This window comes from Nannospalax galili, unplaced genomic scaffold, assembly GCF_000622305.1.
Source record: "Nannospalax galili isolate Female #2095 unplaced genomic scaffold, S.galili_v1.0 scaffold189, whole genome shotgun sequence".
NCBI lineage: Eukaryota > Metazoa > Chordata > Mammalia > Rodentia > Spalacidae > Nannospalax > Nannospalax galili.
In genome coordinates, this window is record NW_008360331.1 from 9,746,551 (window position 1) to 9,760,940 (window position 14,390).

Here is a 14,390-nt window from a genome sequence, read left to right on the forward strand (position 1 = left end):
GTCAGAAAAAGAAAGGAGAGAGAAGGTGTCAGAAAAAAGTGATGGGGAGATATGGGAGGTGTTTGAAGGGAGAGAGTGGGCATGGATTTGATCAAAACACCTTATATGCATGTATGAAATTCTCAATAAAGTTTCTTTTAAAAGTAAAAAAAAAAATCTCAAGAAAGTACAAAATCAATGACGTCAAAATTATTTCCTTCTGACCAAAATTATTCTCTAGTGTTTTTAAGAATATGATTGTAAATAGGTACAGCATGATCATTTGATGATGTATGTCAGTTTTCTCTAAAAAAATCATAAAATCTTGGTGTGATATGACAATTTAGATTATAAACACGCATGCGGTCTCTGAAATTCCAAAGCTCACCTGAAGGACAAAACACAATCTGAAGCAGTTAACAGTGGCTTGCTCTGAAGGATCTGTCATTCTACAATTGTTAACCAAGGTGACAAACCAACGGCTTTTCAGAGCCCATGTGATGAGGCCAGTCTCATTTTAAGTGACCAACTTGAAAGCCCAGACTATTCTGACCTTCCCTGCCTCCCAGTCGTTTTCCCTCCAGCACGATGCCTGAGTCCTTTCACTGAACGAGAGCATGGAGGTAAAAAGCTAAAACAGGAACAATATAGTGAAATGGATTACTCTCCCGCATCTGTTACTGTGATGAGAAATTGCAAAACATTATTATTTGGTCTGAGAAATGAGAACACAAAGAAGATTTGAATTATATGAGATTATGAAAGTTAAAGTAAAAAATGATCAAGTACTCCTTCCTTATTATATGGTTTCATAATAAAATTATGAAGGGTCATTCGATGCTTTAAATGGCAGGTAAAATTAAAATAAATAAAAGGAAATACCCCTGACAATCATTACAAGGTCTCAGAGCAGAGGTCGCTTCGTTAAATCCAATAACGTGATTTTAACATAAGCTGGATCATTAGTGAAGCAAATACTGGATTATTTATGCTCAATATAAAATAATTTTCCATAATGGAAAAATTGTATTTTGGAATATAAGAAGTCAGTAAGGAAGTTTTCTATTTGTTGAAAATCACAATATAATTTAAGGTGTTTGGGGAATATTTATACTCCTTTGGAAAATCAAATGATAATTACTTAACTGGCAAAAATGTTTTGATTTGACATATGCAAAGTGCCTTTAATATTTTAAATATCAAGTATTAAAAAGCAAAACTGCCATTTTGTTTTTAATGCTGGGATTCATTTGAAACCTTGCTTTCTCCATAGCAGTATGGGGAATACAAGTTTAGTCCAGTTATTTTAGAAACTAACAATTTCTTTTTAATCCAATTGAACTCCCCTGCCATAGCCAATATGCCCCCCCCATTACATTCTAATCTGCAAAAAATAACAGTATTGTCCTTAAAATAAAAGGAAGCTTCTTTCTGGAAAAGACTATGAAGATAAGAAGTAAACTGCCTGACAATGACAGATCTGCAGCGTGCAAACCAGCCTGACTGTGGTACACTTGCTTCACTTCTAGACCCCTGGGCATTCAATGCTGTGTCACAGATGACTACTTAGCATCATGTGCCTAATAGAGAAAATTCATTTATATGTTCAGATTGAAAAATTCTTCTTATAGGTCTGTATAGTGTTTTCAGTAATATATTCTTATTCTCAATATTTAACATCAACCCTTTTCAAGACAAGCAATTAAGTATATATCACAGTGCTTGCTTTGATTTTAAGTGGTTTTTTGGGGGAGGGGTTGGTCTTTTTTTTTGAGACAGTGTCTCCTGCAGCCCCAGCTGGCCTCGAACTCATTATGTAGACCAAGCTGGCCTTGAACTCACAGAGATCTGCCTGCCTCTGCCTCCCAAGTGCTGGGACTAAAGGCGTGCACCACCACGCCTGGCTGAATTTAAGCTTTAAAATGTCATTTCACATAAGCCAATCAATTTTAACTAAGGAACATACGAACAAATTACCTAAGCTATCACATTTCCAAACTTAACCAAAATGCCATTATAGTTAACCCATGTTAACTAGTCACCTAGCCCTAAAACATACATCCCTTATATATGAAATGTAAGACTGAGTTTTACAAAGAAGTGATAACTTCACTCCAGAAAAATAATTCACTGATGGTACTCTCTGTAGAGAAATGCCATATAAGTAAAATAGGGTTATGGGGGCTGGAGAGATGGCTCAGTCGTTAAGAGCATGACTGCTCTTGCAGAGGACCGGAGTTCGATTCCCAGAATCCATATGGCGGCTAGGAACCATCCTTAACTCCAGTTCCAGGGGAATCCGAAACCCTCTTCTGACCTCTGTGGCATTGCACAACACGGGTGCACTCACATACATGGAGGGAATACACTCATACACATAAAATAAAAACAATAAATATTTTTTAAAAAGGGTTGTACTATTTAATTTCAAAATACATTTTCCAAAAACTAAATATTTCTCTCTCTTTTTTTTCTACTGTTGGTACTCAGGACCAAACCCAGGACCTTCCACATTCTAGGCAGGTACTTTACCAACTCAGCCACATCCCCAGCACAATATTTTCTCTTTAGTCATCATTATGCTCAGGATATAATTAATAACCCAAATTTTTCTTAAACATTCTTTAATCTTTCTTTTTGCTCCCACAACACCTTTCACATGCAATTACCACCTTGTACACACTATGGCACATAAGACTCTACTCACCCTAGGGTCTTTCTAAGATTAAACTTTCTAGCCCACATAGCCAAGTGCCAGTAACCTTTGGATCATCAGCAATTAACCAGCCCATGGCCTTCGGCTCTGACTTAAGACTCTGACCTGAGAATCTAGGGTTTCTGCCTGCTGAACCTCACTGTGCCTGAGAGATAGCTTGGCAGTTAAGAGCACTGACTTCCTCTGTTAGCTGGGAGGACAGCAATTTGGTCTTCAATGAGAAGTATACAATGACTAACAGTGGTAGCACTCAGCTACAGTTCTTCGTAGCCCTAACTCTGCGTTATAATCATTCCTTATCAATCTGTTAAGTTTGTGAAATCTCTGTGTATTAAAGTGTAAGGTCACTGAAGAATTCAGTAAACATAATAGGGGGAGGCTGGCTTTGATTTTTTTCAGGGGTAATCATGTTGTAGCAAACTGTGTAGAGCCTCAAGGGAAAAACAGGCTGAATAATCCACTCACCTTTTAAAATACCCTTGACAAGGTACTGCCACAAGTTATTCAAAAGAACTTAGTCATCAAAGGATTAGATGAACCTTTACTAGAGAAACAAAGATAGTCAAAATGTGTTATTTTAGCAAGACAACTACAAATAGGAAAGGTGTAGGAAGTAGTCTTAGTTAAGATCTTTACTAATGATAGTGAAGAGGAAATGCAGATTACATTTTCCAAGTCTGAAAAAGATGCTAAGTTTTTCCAGTATGTGAAAGGCCAAGTCAGTGGGACAACATATAAGGTTTCCAAAACTTTATGGGCTACAAGTAGAAAATGTCAAATAAAACTCACACTGAAAAGCTATGGTATTACTCTACTTTTCAGGACACTGAGCCTTGGTTATCATAAAAAGGAGCCTAAAAGCCACCTCTGGGATGTTGCATTAATATGTTCTCATAACCCAAAAGGCCAGCACAAGCACAGACATCACTTCAAAACACAAAACATGGTTCTCCTCCTATTTAAAGCTAGAGTTCAAGCTGGAGTTGGAGCTCAGTGATAGAACACCTGCCTAGCATGCGTCAAGCTCTGGGTTTCATGCCCAGCCCAGCAAAGCAAAGCCAAGCAATCCACAAGATGAGAACTGTGCTTCACTTATAACACTAAATGCAGCTCCAGTCCAACAAAGCCTCCCACTCTAAAAGTATCTGAATGAAAATATGAAAAATATTATAAGCCAGTTTCAAAAAAAAGGAAAACAGAAGGAGAAAAATCCAAGCAAATGAATGAAGTGGTCCAGTGGACCATGACACAGCCATATGCAGTAAAACAACAAAGATCTTTCTGAGAAAAGCAAAGGCTACAGGGAGACACAACAAACACAAAGACTACCTACCATAGGGTGATCAAAGCTGGGACAAGACTAAGAAATTATGGGCATACTTCAACTCAATTTATCAGGGTATTGGTTGAAAAGCAAAATACAAAGCCAAGAAATGAGACAAGCTAAAATAAGCTCATCAGTTCCAAGAACACAGCACAGAGTTCCATTAATGGTAGACCAATGTGGTTTAGATTGAGCGAAAACTCAATTTGGAGACAATGTTAATCATGGAAGCTGAGACATAGTGGCACACACCTGTCACTACAGTATTGGGAATATCGGGTGTTCAAGACCACCTGGGTTACATGAAACCCTATCTCCAAAAAGGTGAAACCAGGTTGGAGAGATGAGATGGCACAGGGTGCAAAGCACTTACCATACAAGTGTAAGATCCTGAATTTGACTTCCCAGAACCCACAATAAAGCTTAAAGTCCCTGGGCCAGCCAACCTGCAAGACCAACAAGCAGTACAAGACTCTCCAACAATGTGGAGCCTGAGGACCAACACCCAAGGTTGTTCTCTGACTTCCGCATGTACACCATGACACATACACATCATGACGTGCACACCTACACACTGACAGAGAGAGAGAGAGAGAGAGAGAGAGAGAGAGAGAGAGAGAGAGAGAGAGATTTAAGTGAAATCACAAAACACCAGTGCTAGCCTGCCCAAACATCCCCTGATGGCATTACCTAAAGATGGAACGATGGAATAAATCAAGTTGACACTTCATCAATGTTCTCAACAATGTCTTGTTTTCCCTTCCATATGTAGTCTATTTATGTTCTGAATTATATTTTGCATCTGAGAATTTAAACATAGTTCTCTTCAAAGCAAGACTCAATTATCTTTTTCACACTCTTTGATTTACAATATGGTATCAAATTCATTCATATTGCATAAATATTTAATTCCACTTGTAAGAAAGACATGATTCACAAGATACAGATGTAAAATATTATTGTTAAGCTGCATTATACCTTCCAGGTTTAGAAGACGGGAGCCAAAAAAGGAATTTATAGGCTCATGCTAAGCCAGGGTACATGATAGTAAGTTTGAAGAAAAATGTTTAAGAATGTGTAATTGCAGCTTCCAAACCACAAGTTTAAATGCATGAAATTTCATATAAAATAGGAAATTGAGAGGTTTTGATGAAAACTATGTGATATGATTGTAGATTTTATACGCCAACAATATTGTGTAACAAAATGAAGATTATGTATTGAGACATTTACAAAATATACAATAAATTCATGTACTATTATTAGCCTCTTTGAACATGGGAACAAGTTTAAGTGATTAAAACATGAACACTTGATTAAAACATTTTGAGTAAAAGTATGTAATCAAGAAAGTTATTTTATAAGAAAATTGAAGTGCATCTTTCTGTTAGCTTATATTTAATATATTAAGACTATGCCTATTAAATAGTAAATTGTCATTCCACATACTACTTAGGTCTTAAAACTCTAATCAGTTAAAGAATGGTGTTATCTAGTAAAAAGAAAATACTTTAGGTATTCAGGGCAAAAATTAGTATTTTAGTTTTCTTTCACTCACAGAAAAGGTAGTCTTGGAAAACAGTGTTCTCAAATTAAATACAAAAGTAAGACCAAAACAAAAGTAAAGAGGGAAGGGAGAAGGCTAAGTGGGAAAGTGGACAATAAAAGAGTAAAATGAGCACTTTCATGTTCTAGGGTTCAGGGAAGACGGCAGCTCTAAAATTCAAATTGTGACATAGAAAACAATGATTTTGTTTTTAAAAAGGTTAATTTTGTCTTTAAGCTTCGAAATCTAAATTACTCAAAAACTGAAGGTGTTAAGTTGCAGTTCTGCACCAGGCACACAAAGCACCCTGCAGTAATGATCACAAAGCACACAGTCTACAAGGGAAACTGAAATCTAGTTTTTAAAAGCAATTTTAAATTTCCTTATGATTTAATAAAACAACATTGAAAAGGGAGTGAAAAATCTTCAATGAACAGATTGCTTCAAGGTAAATATTATATCCAGAAAAAGTTTTCAAATATCTGCCATTTTTAGGAACAACAGCGCTTGCTTTTTCAATAAAGGCACCAAAAGTTATGTCTGGAAAAAATATTTTTAAGAAGTAAATCTACAGAAACATCGCAGTTTATCTTAGCTCTAACATATTCCGTAGGATGTAAAATTAACGAAATTCAGTCTTACTATATTCTAGAATTAAGAATGTCTTACAACATCTGTATTTAAGGAGGAAGCACGTATTATTTCATAAATATGCATAATTATGGTGGAAATGCCTAATTTGCTTACAGAACTCTCTAGGGTTTGATGACTGAAGCAAGGAGTGAACCAGGTCCATGGAGAATTACTAAGAAAAACATAATCAAACCTAAATACTACAAAATAAAGATCATTTTCCAAATCGGTTCCAGAAACGGCTCCTAGGTAAATTTCCCTGAAAAGCTAATTTAATTCACTTAAACAATGTTGCATGGTTTTCCTCTTTAGAGAGAGTTAAAATATTTTCATTTGCTACAGATGTTAAAGATAAGCCTTTAAAAGAGTGATTTAATTAAAAGAAATGATGATTCAAAATTGTTGACTGAGGACTTGTGAATGAAAACAGTTACTGAGCAGGTACATTTAGCTGTTACAGCATCTATCTTCTATGACGTGCACAAGGTAAAAACTCATAACTCATATGTTGAAAATGTTTACATTAGGAACTGCCATATAAATTCCAGATTACTTCCTTCTAAACATTATAGGATAAGCCAAAACATTTTGTATCATTAGAATCCTGCCTCCAACGTGCAATGAAGGGAACAGTTTTACCTTGTAAAAATGAAGTGGTAGGGCTAGGAGATGGCTCACTCAGTAAAGTCCTTGCTTCAGAAGCATCAGAACCTGAGCTTGATCCTCAGAACCCATGTAAAAAGGCAGACATGGTGGTGCATGTCTGTAATTACAGGACTGACTGGGATAGGAGATTCTTGGACCTTGTTGGCCAGCCAGTCTAGCCAAATAAGTGAACTCTGAGTTTTGTGAAAGACCCTGTCTCAAAAGACTAAGTGTAAAGCAATTAAGAACTATATTTGATGTCAACCTCTGACCACACACATACCCATACCACACATGCACATGAACACACATATACACAAAGTAAGTAGTATGAACACACACATACACAAAGTAAGTAGTAAATTTATTTTGGAATAATTTGGGTTTCCCTAAATAACTTTTTACTTAATCTCACATTATATAAGTTGATTTGAAGTCACTTGGGATGAGTAAGTAATGCCTTCAAAACAGCCTGCCCATGGATTCTTTCTAGCCCATCTGGCTGTTGGCTTCAACTCTGGAATGACTCATAGAAATGAAGCAACCTGAGGTCACCTACTCCTGGTCCTTTAAACAGAACTGCCAACTGCTTACCAGGTGGTTCCAATTTCCGAGAATACTTAAAACAAGGGTGAAACTCACTCTAGATACACCATCCTATTTCATATTGTCTCTGGCTTCAGAATTTGGTGAGGAAGGAAGGAAACTCTTTTGAAATGTAGATTCTCAGTACATGAAGTCCAGAAATCCCTCATCTTGATTTGGAAGTATTGTATAAACAGATTCAAACGAAAAGAAGAAAAAGGGAAACAAACGTACATGAGGCTCCCGATTTTATAAAGAAAAGAAGGCCCAAAATGTTAACAGTGGCTATTTCTATATGACAAAAGGGTGCTATTAGATATCATACTTCAGAGCAGTTTTGATGAAATAAAAAATCCATATGATTTATGTAATTCCTGTACTCCCAGATTCAAGAAACTCCCAGTTTCTTGGTATTATGTTGTGGCAGTATTGTCTACTCGAACTTTCTTCTTCATGCCTTTCAAACTTAAAACATTCCTAATAAGGAGAGCCACCAGGTAGATTGAGACTTTTAATTGTCAGATTATACAAATATGTTTCAAAGGATGGTGGTGCCAATGCACACTTAAATGGAAAAAGCAAACAACAAAAATGATGCCTCGTCTTATTTTGTTTAAAAATGCTTACTACTCAAGGAAAATCTTAAGGGCAGCATATACATATATATCAATATTTTCAATCTTAGTAACATTAGAAAGGAATTTGTTTTTTACCTTAATCTACAATTTCTAATTTTCCTGCCAAGATTTCTTAGATGTGTCATTGGAAAGGCTTTTAAAATCTACATACTAAGAGCCTGCATAACAGATGCAGGTTAAGGACAGCCACTTAGACACAACCTCACCTTTGAGTTGCTTGTGACTTTACACAGTGATATTCTCATTTCTCTTTTCCATAGTTTTCTGTTTAGTTCATTTTATTTGCCCTACTCTGGAACTGAATTTATCAACACTGTGCTCAGTTGTTTATTTCCAGTACTCTCCTCAATGGACATCCCAAACAAGGGTCAAGATCTGTTTTGTGTGCATCCACAATGCCTCACCCAGTGCCTGGCCCTAAGCAATGACTCTGTAATATGCATTGAGTTCATGAATGAAAGTGAGTGCATGAAGCAAAACACATGTGTAGAAAGTTCCAGGTTATTAAGGAAAGAGTTTGAACCAATAAACTGATAGTAAAGTGTTTGTGTAATAACAAGTTCACAGGCCAGTGTAGCACAGACAATCCTACAATTTGGGAAAGAAAGCAGCTGTCCAGCAGAGGTAAGGGAGAACACTGCTCTAATCAATGCAAGAAGACTCCCAGAGGGAGAGGTGTGCAAAAACTGAGTCAAAAAAAAAAATGGGAGAGTCTGAAAAACTGAGGAGACTTTATTTATAAACAATAATCTAATAAGGTATGAGCAAAGGCATCCAAGGGCCATCCAGCAACCCAAGGGGAGTACAGCAAACTACCTATATGTTTCCTGGAAATATATATGTATATAGTGTGGCAACTAGCATCTGGACCCCAGGGGAGCAGTGGCTTTCAGTAAAGAGACATAGGCATCCCAAATTGAAGGAGCAGAAAGGAATCAAGAGAGCACATGGCTTCACTCTACACACACACACACACACACACACACACACACACACACACACAACCCACTCTACAGCTGGGCTTCCTAGAGACATGAGTCATCCAGAATCAGTCAGGTTACCCCCATGAGTGGAGACCATGAGGTGGAAGTGTCAAGAACAGTCTTAGAAAGGCAAAGAGGATGCCTGATATAGAAACCAATGGGAAAATGCACAGGGGTTTGGCTAAGCTGGGGTGAGGCAGGAGAGACCACAGAGACAGAGAAGGGACCCTTGGCCAACTGGAAATGATCCAGATCAGTGAAGGAGGGTGTCTATACACAGAAGAATGAGGTAAAGACACATTGCTTGGGACTGCCACTGAGTCCTGTACTGTATTCTGTAATGAGAGAAAGAATTTTGGGCTAACCCCTATTACACAATGACTATGGCTAAACATGTGTTGGACAACAGAAGAGCAGCTTCTTCCAGAGAAAGCTGATAATTTAGGGCCCTTTACAGATGGCTGTAAAGTGTGTTATTTAGATAAAACTCACTGATTTCTATTCAGAGATTAATTTAGACAAAGCCATCATCATTACAGACTTCCTTGGAATCAATTGAGTCATTAATCATCAAATTAACTAGTGACAGATGTTTCTGTACTTGTTTAAGTCTCTATCTGTCTAACTGCTATAAAAATGACTAAAGTGTTTATCTCAACATAGCCAGGCAATAAATGTTACAGGAAATATATATGTACATGTACATATATATGAATGTATCTTTCTTTTCCTTTAGCAAACACAATCCAGAGAAAAATTCCAAACTTGCTACTTTATGTCGTCTAACGCTGCAGCCACATGTAGTTATTTACCGATTAGGAAAGAAGAAAAATAAAATCAGCAGAATTAAACATCGGACATCGTTTCAACTATCACTGACAGCCTACTGTCTTAGCACTCTGAAAAGGGGTGGGGTTCAACAGTGGGTGAAATTCAGATCTCATAATTCATGAAGTCTTTCAGGAAGCTTCCAAACTTGGCAGAAAACAGTGACACTCAAACCGGACTAGAGGATTTCTGCCCTGCTTTCTGTCCTCTGTAGCCAGATCGACCTTACCACACTTGAAGTGAGGGTGCTCTGGTTTCCTCTCCTGTACCTTTTCAGAAAGAGCCACATATCTGGGGTCAGTCCCAGCACTGTCCACAGCTCTGACAACTTGCCACACTTCCCAGAACATACTACACGGACTAACACAGCAACAAACTTGTAGCCAGGAGACATGTGAAAGAAGATAGGAAGGCTGTATCTGGAAATTATGAGTTGTAGAGGTCTGACATTTACAAGTCAATGTCTGGCTGGGGGTGTATCTCAGTGGTAAGCCCTGGCTGAACATGCTTAAGGGTGCAGATTCATTCACACTACTGAAAAAAAAAAAAAAAAAACATGAATGAAAGATGGTTCCACTCAGTGATCCTATTAGTCAGTGAAAAGAATGTATGATCAATCTCTCCCAGCTCCACCCGTGGCCAGCCTCTCAGCTCTATCATTTCAAGCATCCCACATCATCACTGCACACATGCTTGCTCACACTAGACAGACAACCAAGTCATATTTGCTCACTTCTCTATTTACCATCCTTTGTAGTGCTCAATAAAGTGTACTTTACTTTGAATAAAATGGTTCAGGCCCTGGGCCTAGCTATCTCTCTAACTTCGTTCCCTCTGTTCCTCAGTTTCTGACAGTGTACACCCAGTCTCTTCCACCAGGAAATTATCCTGAATCTCCGGGACTGGCTTTCTTGGCACCAGGAACACCTGTAAACCACGTTACTCCTGCCACATGGCCTGACTCTCCTAATGGCAACTTTCACTCTTGGAAATGCCTGTGCATATGCAGTTCACAGTTTTCTTTTGTAAGTTCAACAATGAACTTACACTGTGTGATGGTAGGAAGCCCAAGGTAGGCACACAGATGTTTAAGTCAAAGCAAAGGTAACTAGGATTTTGGCATATAAGTGGATAGATACCCTAAAAAATTGTGAAAACAAATTGCCTGGTGTAAATCACACATCATACATTTTACCTTACTACAGATGAACTTGAAAAGTACTCAAAAGTATCATAAATGTCCCTCTGTCCACCTCTAAATCTTCACATTTTTCTTACTATAGAATCCCTCTTTTTAAAAGGTTTTGTTTCTCCTCAATTTTAACTCTTAGGTCAATGGAGAGGACATTTAAACCTACATTTCTGGCCCTGGCCCCTCTCTACTTTGAAATCTGGCATACACACACACACACACACACACACACACACACACACACACTACTTGAATTTCCGCCACTGTGCCAAACTCAGCATATAGAAACTCAAAACTGGTATATCTCAAACAGGATTGATTCCCCCTTCTGCTCTTAATACATTTATCAACCATCCTCAAAATACTTATATTTAAAAGCTAAAGCATATTGATTATGAAATTCAAGCACTAAGAAGGAAAGGAGACTGAAGGGCTTCAAGCTTTATGAAAACTGTGGGTTTGGGTTTGATTTCATTTGGTTTGTGGTTTTTGTTGTTGCATTTGTTTATTTGTTTTGTTTTTCTTTGAGCCTTCACTGGTCTGAATCTCACTATGTAGACCAGGCTAGCATCAAATTCACTATAATCCTCCTGCCTCTGCCTCATTGGCAGTAGGACTATAAGTCTGCACCACAGTGCCCAGCTGTGATAGCATTTTACAAACAAAAGTTTACAGGAAAATCTGATAGGTAAAACAGATGATTCTGCAGTTTCTATAGTCTCTGAATGAGAAAACAAACTTCAAAACTGGCCACTAATACAGCCCCAACTTTTTTCCTACTTTCCCCACCCACTTTCTTTTTTTAATATTTTCTTCATTATTTTTATTTTATGTGTATATGTGTATTGCCTACATGTAGGTAAGTGCCCCCGTGTCGTGCAATGCCCACAGAAGACAGAAGAGGCTGTCGGATCCCCCAGAACTGGAGTTACAGACAGTTGTTACCTGCCATGTGGGTGCTGGGATTCGAACCTGGGTCTTCTGCAAGAACAGTCAGTGTTCTCAACCACTGAGCCATCTCTCCAGCCCCTCCCCATCCACTTTCAACACACCTACAGAATATTGTATCCATAGGAGAGCAAACATAAGTCCTGAGAAATTAAATACTCTGCAGGTAAAAATAACTCCTCTGCCCAACATGGCACAGTTAGCAGCACCCAGCCTAACATATACAAGCAGCTTAGAAGACAACATTCTGTAGCACACGTGATCATCAATTAGTACAAGTGCATGAATTTCACTTATGGTTTTAACTGGTTGGTATGAAAAGAAATCTTCAGAGTTTGATTTTGTGTTAACTTCTAAGTACAGACACATTTACCCACTTCTGTGAAAGAAACCGAGGTGAGGCTATGCAAATCACTATGGCACAACACAACCAGTTCAAGGACTGCCTGCCCAGCCAATGCAATTCACTACCTCTTAGCCTTCAGACCTCATAGTCTTCATCTTTAATGCTAATACACATTATGAGATTCTCTAAACTCACATATGCATGAAGTGATGATCTGCTACTATTCCCTGCTAATATGTTTCCCTTGACCTACAGAACCTACTAACAATGAAAATGAAAGAGAACCAATTGTTTTTCAAGTACTGGGCCTGGGATCATAATGCTTTATAAGGCTGTCTCATAGTTTTCAAAGTTTATGAGGAAAATTTCAAGTTTATTTCCATTTAGTAAATATTGTTTAACAACTGGAACATTTTGAGGGATATATGAACAGCCTATGGGTTGCCCAAGTGGCAGCAGGACATCACTTAGGGACAAAAATCTAACAGGGATTTCAGACGCCCTGCCTGACTAACACTGGCAGCACTTGGCAGACTAGGTGGCTGGGCCCCCATGAACAGGGATGATTCAAGAACATGACATAAATCAAGATTTTTAACTCACCAAAAAAACATTTTGATTTCAATTCACCAATTAGTGCCACTAAAATTCAGCAGCAGCCCCTAGTCATGTTTAATGAGATCATATCAACTTGCCTCATGTGACCTAAAGGAAAAGGTGGTTTTCTACATGGCAATTCAGATTGGACAAATAACACACTGTATCAAGTTTAGTAGCCCTAGGCCATATTTGGCTAAAAACAAAGGTACACTATGCAGGGCTACAGAAAACTGAAAATTGGAGCAGTTAATTCCCTAGCTATGTTTTCTATAAAAAGTCATCTCTCATGATTTGCTTACAACACACAAACTTCTTTGGCATTGCACAATGATGTAAGTGTGCAATAACTCACATATTTTACTAACATGTAATACCCTTCAAAACATCCTTATAATGAGAGCTCTCCAAAGAAATTATTGATCCCTGGTACGTCTCATATTTTAAAACAACTGACAAATCCTTTCCTGCTTCCTTTGCAATGAGACCTAATTCTTCTTGATCAGTAGAGTGTAAAGCGGTATAAAAGTACAAAGACAAAATATTTTCCTAAAACACAAATGTCCCCGTTGACACAGAACATGTTCCCTAACTTTCCCAAAACAGTAATCAGGGAAGGTGTGACTGAGATCTCAAAAATATACGTTAAGAAAACAGAGACTAGTCGGCATGGATTTAATATAGCAGGAGAGTGTCTATTTTCAGGCCCTCTTCCGCTGCACCCTCCCATTATTGATGGAGCCTTTTGTGCTTCCAGAATTTGGGGACCTCCTCTCAGGTGGGTCTGCTTCGCTGCAGATATGTCTGGCGCGGTCTCAGTTACAGAATGCTCTTCTGTTTTCTTTCATTGGCAACTTTGTGGCTGCTCCTGGTCACTGACCTCACCTTGGTGGAAGGCGACTAAGGAAAGAGCAGTCCCCAATAACTCAAGCCAACGACAAGGTCCCCATTCAGAACACCAAGCACCCAGCGTCCGCCGGAGTGGCTCAAAGAAACAAGATACCCCGCCGCACCGCACCACTTCCGGAGGGTCTTTCTCCAATGTCAGAAACCCTTATACCGCGTAGGACGGATGGGAACGGTGTGGAGCGACGCGGGGACCAGAGAAGATGAGAGCATTGAGCAAGAGAGGGAGGAAAGGCGGGCCGGTGAGACGCAGGCAGAAAGCCTCTGAGTGAGAGACCCACAGATTGAGGAAACCGGGTGGGAAGGACTCAGAGACCCGGGCGAAGGGGCCGAGGGACCCGGACGGGGCTGGGGAGAGAGCGGGACGCTGCAGGGGACGGGCAGGGGCCAGGCTCCCCGAGAGCGCACGGCCGTCCCGCGCTGTGTTCCCGGGTCCCGAGGCAGGTGCTGACGGCGATGCGGCGACCGCCGGTGTCCCCGCCGCGTCCCCCCCGCTCCCACCTCGGCGCGCCGCGCGTCCAGTC